Source organism: Trachemys scripta, chromosome 1 (genome assembly GCF_013100865.1).
Source record: "Trachemys scripta elegans isolate TJP31775 chromosome 1, CAS_Tse_1.0, whole genome shotgun sequence".
Classification (NCBI taxonomy): domain Eukaryota; kingdom Metazoa; phylum Chordata; order Testudines; family Emydidae; genus Trachemys; species Trachemys scripta.
In genome coordinates, this window is record NC_048298.1 from 151,226,195 (window position 1) to 151,236,366 (window position 10,172).

General features: G+C 51.9%; 1 non-coding gene across 1 annotated transcript; it reads left to right on the plus strand.

Moving 5' to 3' along the window:
* Nucleotides 1–2,090: 2,090 nt before the first annotated feature.
* On the plus strand, nt 2,091–2,162 carry TRNAH-GUG. The gene has a single exon. It is a non-coding gene; the product is annotated as a tRNA-His (tRNA).
* Nucleotides 2,163–10,172: the final 8,010 nt, after the last annotated feature.

Genomic DNA, 10,172 nt, shown 5'->3' on the forward strand with positions numbered 1-10,172 from the left:
TCGGCCGGGGGCACACGGGCTGGAGAGCAGCAGGAGCCAGGAAAGTTGGAGCCCGTGGAGGAGGCAGCTGTGCGCTCGGATGCCGCCGCTGCCACTGCCCCTCACAGAGGGCTCCAGCGATCTGCGGGGGACAGAGGTGATGGGGGCATCTGAGCGTGTACCCGCCTCCTCCCCGGTCTTCAACATTCCCGGCTCCCTGAACTGCAGGGCCCCAAGTAACTTCCCACCCCCCCAGCTCCGGTTGCTGCTGTGCTGGGGAAGCGCCTGGCCTGGGGCACAAGGGCTGGAGAGCAGCGGGAGTCAGGAAAGTTGGAGCCCGGGGAGGAGGCAGCTGCGTGCTTGGATGTCGCCCGCCGCCTCTGTCCCCAGCAGATCGTCAGAGCCCTCCAGCAGGGGCAGTGGTGGCGGCGGCAGCTCACATGCCGGGGAGCCGCAGAACCGGAGCGCGGTGAGGGGGGAACCGGGGGATGCGCCTGCCCGGGCTGCAGCCCAGCGCCTCCCCGGGAGGCCCCTGCAGCAGATGCATGCAGGTGGCAGTCCTCGTGCGCTCCCCCCAGCTCTCCCCTCGCCGTGCTCGGGCTCTGCGGTTCCCCGCAGCAGGCTCAGGGCCCCGTGCCCAGGTGGTAGCGGCAGCTCACATGCTCGGGAGCCGCAGAGCCCGAACACGGCGATGGGGGAGCCGGGGGGGGGCGTTCACGGGGGCTGCTGCCCGCATGCATCTGCTGCAGCGGGCAGGAGGGGGGGGGGGTGCTGGGCCGCAGCCTGGGCGGGAGGGGGGGGGGGGCGCGGCTGCTCCCTGCTAGTGGCGCCTTTGCAGGGCTGCTGCCCACCCTGCGCTGTCCTGGCTCCTCCATGGCTGGGGCTCACGGCTTTTTGGCATCCCCAACCACTTGGCACCCTAGGCGACCGCCTAGTTTGCCTAGTGGTTGCACCGGCCCTGGTTGTTTGGAAGTTGTAAGTCTGCTCCCCTCCCGGCCCCCGCCAAGTGTCACGGTGCACCGCGCTCCACACTGCCCGAAGGAATAAAGTAAATAATGAAAAAAAAATATGGAGTGGCGAAGAGGTCTGTGGTTAACTTGGGTTGCTGTTGTCACAGGGAAAGCGGTTAAGCCTGGTGAAAGAGCAAGGAGCGCAGTTGCACAGCATGGATTATAAAGCCCAGTAATATGGGCAAAGCAGGTCTCTTAGAACTCAGCGCACATTCAAACAACAATCTCCTTCCTCCTGAGTACAGTGGTAAGAAGCTATGCTATCAGCAGCTCTACCTCATCTTATTGGCGGATGTTGTGGGAGGAGCTGTGTAGTCCCCAAAGGCAGTCTGCTGGGCAAGGGCATGTCACGCATAGGCGGCGAGTTCTATGAGCCCATGGTGCCTGTGCTCCACCAATATTCAGGAACGTTAGCCCGGCTCCACCAATGTTTGGGCTTATATTTAATCAGAGCCGTCCCGTCCATAGGCTGGACCGGGGCAACCGCCCCAGGCCCCGCGCTTTGGCGGGCCCCGTGTTTCAGGGGCATGTGGGGTCCAGGGCAGCCTGCGAGGTTGACAGGGGACCTAAGGCTGGCAGCAGTGGGGGGCCTGGCGCCGGCAGCAGCAAGTGCCCTGACCCCAGCCCGCACCCACGCCACCCCTTTGCCCAAACCCCAACCCTGCCTCTTCCCGCCCCTGCTCTGCCCCCATCCACCGCTTCCCCCAAGCCCCTGCCCCTGCCCTGCCTCTTTCCTGCTTCTGCCCCCTCCCCCGAGCAAGCCCGGGAACCGGCAGTGCAGAGCGGGCTAGGGCTCGGTTGCTTGCTGCTGCCGGCGCCAGGCCCCCTGCTAATTCCCCCAGGCCACCCTGGATCCCGCACCCCCTGAAACGTGGGGCCTGCCAAAGCGTGAGGCCCAGGGGTTGTCCCAGTCAGCTTTAGGACCTGCACATGGGGGCACGTTTCAGAGTCGCAAAGGGAAATACGCCGGCCAGGGGCATGAGGACTGTGACAGTAATGGGGAGACTTGAGAAATACCTGTGGCTGCAGGTGAGGTAGGTGCCGCCCCGTGAGTGCAGAGCTGAGCATGATCCACATAGCTGTTGCATCAGCAGGCAGTTGGCCGTGATCGTATAGCAGTTAGTACTCTGCACTGTGGCTGCAGCAACCTTGGTTCGAATCCAAGTCACGGCATTGCTTTTTGGTGGGGGGGATATCCTGCCGCACGCCTAGTGGCTCAGCCTGATTGCGTCCATTTGCAAAGAAAGCCAGCAGCTGGTCCCTAGTTTCTGCTTGGTAAAGAAAAGTCAGTGGGGTCCATCCATCAGGAAAAGAGTAAGAGGAATTCTTCCTGGGCGCCGCCAGGGTCCAAAAGCAGCGTATTCCCTCCTGGCAACTGCTGTGTTTCGAATGTCCGTCCAGTGCGCGGTGAAAGGAAGGATCTGCGTGCTTGAAAAGCTGCGGCCTTCCTGAGGCATTTCAAAAGCCAAAGGGGCCGTGGGTGAGTTTGTGATGGCATGAGTTTGAGGGGCGTGAGTCTGAAGTGTGGAAGGGGGAGGGTTGAAAGACCTGGTTGTGAGAGGAAAAAGGAGCTGCTCATCTGGTAGGTGAGGGCAAGGTCCCAGGCAGGTGTTGTGTGAGGAGGTGTGTAGCCCCTAAAGGTGATGTGCTAGGCAAGGGCATGTGAGGAGGGCCAGGTCTTTTCCCAGGGCTGTTGTTGCAGCCAAAGCCTTTAGGAAGCAGAAGAGGGCAGGGGTGTTGTTGCCTGCTGGAGCCCATGCTATGGTGTACGCTCACCATACCTGGTCCCTTGGAGCTCTGTGCTGTGCACAACTGTCCCCCTTTCCTTGTTAGTATAGTGGTGTGTATCCCTGCCTGTTATGCAGGAGATGGGGGTTTGATTCCCCAACAGGGAGAGTAACCCCCTTTTGAATGGGGGACAAAGAAATGCCTGGCCTGCCCAGCACATGCCTTGCATTCTCCTTCTAGGGTGACTTCTGTTCACACCCCGCACGGCTGATTTTCACCTCCAGAGAGACAAGTACCTTGCAAGGACACCCCTTCCTGCTTGCCCTAGCGAAAGCCTCTCCATGGCCTTCCGCTACTGGGCCCAGCTTCGGGACCTGCACGTGGGGGCACATTTCAGAGTTGCAAAGGGAAATACACTGGCCAGGGGCATGAGGACTATATCCCAGACAAACAGGGAGGGACTTGGTCAAGGAGTGGAGGAAGACAGAAAAACGGACAGGCATCAGGCTGGCCTCCTGTCTTGTTTCCGTTTGTTACAATTTTACATGTGACAGTAATGGGGAGACTTGAGAAATACTTGTGGCCATGAGTGAGGTCAGTGACTGCCCTGTGAGTACAGAGCTGAGCATTTTCTACAGAGATATTGCATCAGCAGGCAGCTGGCTGTGATTGTATAGTGGTTAGTACTCTGCGCTATGGCTGCAGCAACCTTGGTTCGAATCCAAGTCATGGCATTGCTTTTTTGGGGGGATATCCTGCCGCACGCCTAGTGGCTCAGCCTGATTGGTCCATTTGCAAAGAAAGCCAGCAGCTGGTCCCTAGTTTCTGCTTGGTAAAGGAAAGTCAGTGGGGTCCATCCATCAGGAAAAGAGTAACAGGAATTCTTCCTGGGCACCAGCGTCCAAAAGCAGTGTATTCCCTCCTGGAAACCGCTGTGTTTCGAATGTCCGTCCAGTGCACGGTGAAAGGAAGGATCTGCGTGCCTGGGAAGCTGTGGCCCTCCAGAGGTGCTTTAAAAGCCAAAGGGGCCATGGATGAGTTTGTGATGGCGTGAGTTTGAGGGGCATGTGAAGTGTGGAAGTGGGAGGGTAGAAAGAAAGGGTTGTGAGAGGAAGAAGGTGCTGAGCAGCTCGTTGGTGAGGACAAGGTCCCAGACAGGTGTTGTGTGAGGAGCTGTGTAGCCCCCAAAGGCGGTCTGCTGGGAAAGGGCATGTCAGGAGGGCCAGGGCTGTTGCTGCAGCCAAAGCTTTGAGGAAGCAGAAGAGAGCAAGGGATGTTGTTGCCTGGTGGGGCCCATGGTATGGTGTATGCTGACCATACCTGGTCCCTTGGAGCTCCGTGCAGTGCCCAGTCTTGCCCCTTTCCTCGTTAGTACGGTGGTGAGTATCTCTGCCTGTTAAAGCATCAACAACTGCTAACTCTTTCCCTGGGCTGTATCCAATTTCCTGTTAATATTAAGAAGTGTTAGCAACTATCTTTGAATCCTTGGTGGAGCACTGTGCAAAGCTTCTCTGAAAATGGCCTCAAGAGGCTTGTGGTCTGTTTCCAGAGCTACTTTTTTTCCCTGTAGATAAACTGATGAAATTGAGTACAACTAAACACTATTTTCAACATTTATTTTCTTATTTGTGCATAGCGCTGTTGTGTAGTTGTCAGAGCTTTAGGGACATAAGAAACAGGAGCTCCATTTTGCAGCAATACAACACCTAATCTGGTAGAACTTGCATCCACTGATGCATAACTGGTTCTTTGACATTAAAGTACTTCAGCACGGGTGCCCTTGTAAGCAATTATTTCAAGTGTTCATATGTCACCTCATGCCTTGGCATCCAGGCGAACTTGATAAAATTGCCCAAGGTAAGTAACCACTCCAAGAAATCTTTGCAATTCGTCCTTGCTGGTTGGTGTGGCCATTTCAGTTATTGCAGAAATGTTTCAGTTGTCAGGTTTTAGACCTTCTTTTGTCAAGTGATGCCTCAAATATTTTATCTGTCAGAGCCAATTTGCATTTGCTCTTGTTCAGTCATAGGTTCCTTTCATGACATCTTTCTAGAATGCTCTAGAGCCTTTCATCATGTTCTCATCTGGTATTTCTCCACACCAGCATGTCATCGATATAACATTCAGCACCTCTCAAACCTTCAAATGGCTGATGGATCATTTTGGGAGCTGAACAGATCCCCAAAGGAAGTCTGGTAAACCTGTACATGCCCATTGGTGTGTTGAACATACAGAGTCTCGAAATTTTGTCATCCAGCTGTATTTGCCAAAATCCACTACTGGCAATTGAGACAGTGAAAATTGCAGCTTTGGTAACTTGCTGGTGATTTCTTCTACTAAAGGCAATTGAAAATGTTTCCTTCATATTGCTTTATCCATATGTCTTGGATCCAAGCATACTCTTATTTCATCTCAACTTGGTTTGTCTACAATTACTATAGAATTGACCCATTTTGTAGATTCTTGCACTTTTGTCATTACTTGCAACTGTTCCATATGGTGCAATTCTTTTTCTACTTTGTACCTTAATGTCACTGGAACTTTTCTAGGTGCATGAATTACAGCTGGTACTTGTGAGTTAATCTTTATGGTGTGCTTAACTGGAAAGCACTTAAACCTTCAAATACCTCCTTGTATTCTTTAAATATATCCCAATGTCCTTCTGGTTTTCCTTTACCATACTCTTTGCACTAAGTTTAAACTTGTCACAGCCTATCAGCCCAGTATAGTTTATGAGTCAGATTCTACTACCTGAAATTCCAGCAAATTTTGTAACCCAGTACACATAATCCAAGTTGCATTTACCACATACTTGCAGTTTTTCTGCTGAATAGGTTATCGATACTCAAGCTGTGAAGTGGTTTGACCCTTAAAGTGTTGTATAATTTTACAAGCATAACACTGGCCTGTGGCTGTGAATTTAAAACCGCACGGTTTTGTGATCATTAATGAGCAAATCCACATTCCACTCATCCTTGGGAGGCTCAGTACTCAGCATACTGAGGAAGGGCCGGCTCTGGCTTTTTGGCCGCCCCAAGCAAAAAAAAACAAAAACAACAACCCTGTGGCGTGGCCGGAGCGTGGCTGCAGGGGGACTGGCTGGGTGGGGGGGCAGGGGAGGGAGCGGGCAGGAGAGAGAGAGAAGGGGGCGTCCAGGGCTACAGCAGGGACGCTGCCACGTGGCCCCTCCCACTGCGCTGCCTCCTGCTGCCAGCCGCGAGGGCTCTGCTCCGGTCGGCGGGGAGGGAAGGAAGAGGACTGCCCTGCAGGGCGCTTTGATTCTCCGAGCCGCCGCCCCCTACAGGGCGGCTGGAGCGGAACAACAACAACAACAAAAAAGCGGCCGTGCTGCCCTAGGATTGGGCAGAATGCCTCCTTGAACAGTCTGTCGCCCCAAGCACCAGCTTGCTCAGCTGGTGCCTGGAGCCGGCCCTGTACTGAGGAACTGCTCTTATGAATGCTCATCTGCTTCTGTGAGGGGAAACATCTGTTTGCCATGGGACTTTTCCTTTCCAGAACTGCACATTTTGGCAAAAGGATTGTGTTTGCCACATTTTCAGCATTCAGCAGGGCAGTTCCTTGTGGTATGGCAACGGCCACATTTCTAACAACCTTTAATTGCCTCTGACTGCTCTTTTTTACTAATATTGATCTCAGGCTTTTATTAGCAGCAGGATGCCCTCCAGTCCATGCCTGCGAGTCTGGGTGTTTACTAAAGGCAGATTTATGCTGCAATGTGTGCACATGTTTTTCTGGTTCACCCAGCCCCTTTGATAGTATTGCAGTCATTTCATCAGCATGACATATGTCCACAGCACATTCCAGGGTTAAATTAGACTGTGTCTACACTACACAGCTTTTAGCGACATCGCTGTGTTGCTACAGGGCCGGCAGCAGCCTGGTAAGCAGGTGCTTGGGGCGGCCGCTCTGGAGAGGGGTGGCAAATCCAGCTATTTGGCGGCAATTCGGCAGACGGTCCCTCACTCCCGCTCGGAGCGAAGGACCTCCCACCAAACTGCCGCCGCAGATCGCGATCGCAGCTTTTTTTTTTTTTTTTTTGGCTGCTTGGGGTGGCCAAAACCCTGGAGCCGGCCCTGGTTGCTACAGCCCTGCCACTACAAGTCGCACTATGTAGCCGCTGTTTGTCAGCTCTGCTGACAACAAAAAACTTCCACCCCCAATGACAGTGTTTGCGTTGTCAGCAGGAGAGTGCTCCTGCCGACAAAGCATGGTTCACACTGGCACATGTTGTCGGCAAAACGTTTGTCTTTCAGGGGATTTTTTTTTAACACCTCTGAAAGACAAACGTTTTGTCGTTCAATTGCCAGTGTAGACATAGCCTTAGTCTCCTTCAACAACCTGGCTTGTGCTGAGAATGGCACAATACTACACACAACACGGTCTTTAATGATCAGAGGGGTAGCCGTGTTAGTCTGGATCTGTAAAAAGCAACAGAGGGTCCTGTGGCACCTTTAAGACTAACAGATGTTTTTAGTCTTAAAGGTGCCACAGGACTCTCTGTTGGTCTTTAATGAGCGATTCACAGAGTTCTCCAAATTTGCAAGATTATGCTGCCAGTTTTAATCAGTCACATATTAGTCTCTACTTTCCCCATCTGTCTGACTTCTGGTGAAAAATCTGTGCCTTTCACATGTGACATTTCTTTGAGGTCCACAGTATGCCTCCAACTTATTCTTTAAGATCTGTATTTTTCTTTCTCTGCCACATCATCAAATTGAAAAGTATGATACACCTATCTTGCTGCTTCCCCTGTCACATAAAGAAATAATGCTATTTGCAGCTGTTCAATGGGAACTGGGGGCACGGTGCCTGCGGGCGAGAGTTGCGTGGAGCCGCTTGCATGCCTCCATCTAGGAGCCAGACCTGCTGCTGGCTGCATCCGGGGCACAGCGCGGTCCGCGGTGCACCCCAGCTGCGCTGCTGACCGGGACCTGCCGGAGGTAAGTCCATGCCCCAGTCCCCTGCCCCAGCCCCTCCAAACCTGGAACCCCTTCCTGCACCCCAAATCCCCCAGCCCTAGCCCAGAACCCTGACCCCCTCCTGCATCCCAATCCCCTGCCACAGCCCAGAGCCCCCTCCCACACACTGAACCCCTCATTCCTGGCCCCACCCCACACCCCAACCCTCTGCTTTAGCTCTGAGTCCCTCCCACACCCCAAACTTCTCATCCCCAGCTCTGTTGGGTCACGAGCATCAGCAATTTTCTTCAATTGGGTCGCCAGAAAAAAAGTTTAAAAAACAGTGTTAGATGGATGCTAGCTAAAGATGAAAAGCATGTGAAAACCAGACAATAACCATGAATGGTTAACACCAGAAAATGTTAAAAGACAAAAAACACATCACCTGTGAGTGAACACTTTTCACAAAGTGATCACTCTATAGCCAATTTCTTAGTCCTCATCCTCAAAGGAAACCTATACAACACTTTCAAAAGATGAAGCTGGGAGCTTAAATTCATAATTCTGCTAGACACTAAAAATCATGGACTGAATAGAGACACTGGATTTATGGTTTATTACAATAATCTGTAACCCACTTAACATCCCTCTCAGCTGCCTTTGTCCCCTCCCTGCTGTGACAGAAGAGGTGTTAACGGGCCACTTCACCTTGAATGTTCCCTTGAAATATGTGTTAACTACTTATGCTAAACAATCTGTTCCACCTTGTATTTACCTGTGACCATCTGAGTAGGTTTTCCAGACCAGACGAAGAGCTCTGCATAAGCTTGAAAGCTTGTCTCTCTCACCAACAGAAGTTGGTCCAAATCAGTGCCCCTGGCCTCAGTGTGCCAGGTGGGCAGCACAGCCTGAGTGCCAGCTGCCCCAAGCCCCAGCCAGCCTGGGCCAGGGCAGAGCGCTGGGAATGGCAGGAGGGGACCTGGGAGTGGAGTGTGGGCAGGCCACACCAGGCTGTTTGGGGAGGCACAGCCTCCCCCAGCCTACGATACCTGCTACCCAAGGCCCCTAGGCACGTGCCTAGTGTGCCTAATTGGAAATCCAGCCCTGGGAAGGACTGAAAATCTCTCCAATCTCAGGGCCCAGCAATACGTCAGGGGTTTTGTCCATGTATCTGGCGGAAACCCCCAAAAGTTCCAGGCAGGATTGGAACCAAAAATCAAGAAACCCACTGAAATAGCTTTGCTCATGATGACAGCTTCTACAGGCTCTGTGAAGTGAATTGCACCAGCTAAGAGTGAGCCTTGCGGCTCTGCTGTCAGGGAGATCTAAACTTTTCCTAAAGGTCAGAGGAAAGGAAGTAAGTACCGGGGCACTGGTGGGACTTGACCCCAGCACCTCCTATTTATTAGGCAGGTGCCTTAACTAGCCAATCAACAGTGAGCTCTTGCATTATGGACTCTAAATGGGGTAAATGCTTTTGAGTTCTGGAAACTGCCTTCAACTTTACTTGTGCCTCTTATAGCTCTCCAAATAATGCATCATTGTGCCTTGTACAGAAACTCAGCAACAGTAACACAGTGAACAGTCTTTAGTGGTGACATGAGGGACAGTTAGGAGTCTGAAGCCACTGATTGAATATTGTGGACACTGTAAATCACTCCGAGGGAAAAAACATGATGAAACTGATCTGGGGAAACACAGCCAATGCACTCAACTTTTGAACTGCTCCAGAGAGACAACGAGGTAAAAGGCATAGCTCTCTGGCTAGCCGCTTGTGGGAATTCCTGCCAAGGCTCACAGCCGTGTGTTCATGGGGGCTGCTAAAACCATCCCGATTTCCTTAGTGAAGGGATTTGGATTAACACAACAATCCCAGCAAAGTTTCTCTGTTGGGGCTGGGTGATCCATTCTTTAGATTAATTTGCCGATATCACTGATGATAAAGTTTCTTGAAAATTACATAGCAGCATGTGAAATGGCCTCTCTTTAGAAGCCAGGCCTCTTAACTGCTGGGTTGAAAAGGGTTATGGGAAAAGCCAGGAGAAGTGGGAGTGGCTGCTTGTTTCTGTGGCTTGGGGGGAAATAAATCTGCTGGCAGCAGAAATAAGACTAATTGGAACACACAGCTTGTAAGAGTCAAACCTGCCTAGGAAGATCCCAATTGATTTCTAAGCCATCACCTTAACCCACCCCCCTCAGCCAGAACAACCAGGTACAAGTAGGTACTTGCTTCCTTCCTGCTGATGTCTCCGCAGCCTGGTTCTTTTTGTGAAAAATACATCCATACTTTTCTTAGCTCTAGCTCTTACTAACTTGAGACTACATTGCAGCACATCAAGGAAGTCCCTGACATTTCATCAACATTCTCTTTTAGTTTGCTAATTTTAAATACTCACGACTAAAAACGTGGAGGAAAATATTTTGGGGAAGGTGAGTTGCTGGCTACTTGGAGAGGATGGGGGAGTTTACAAGGAGAGAGGGAAACTGAGGAAATCATATTAATTCTTAATAATTCACTGAGTGATTGAAAAACTCA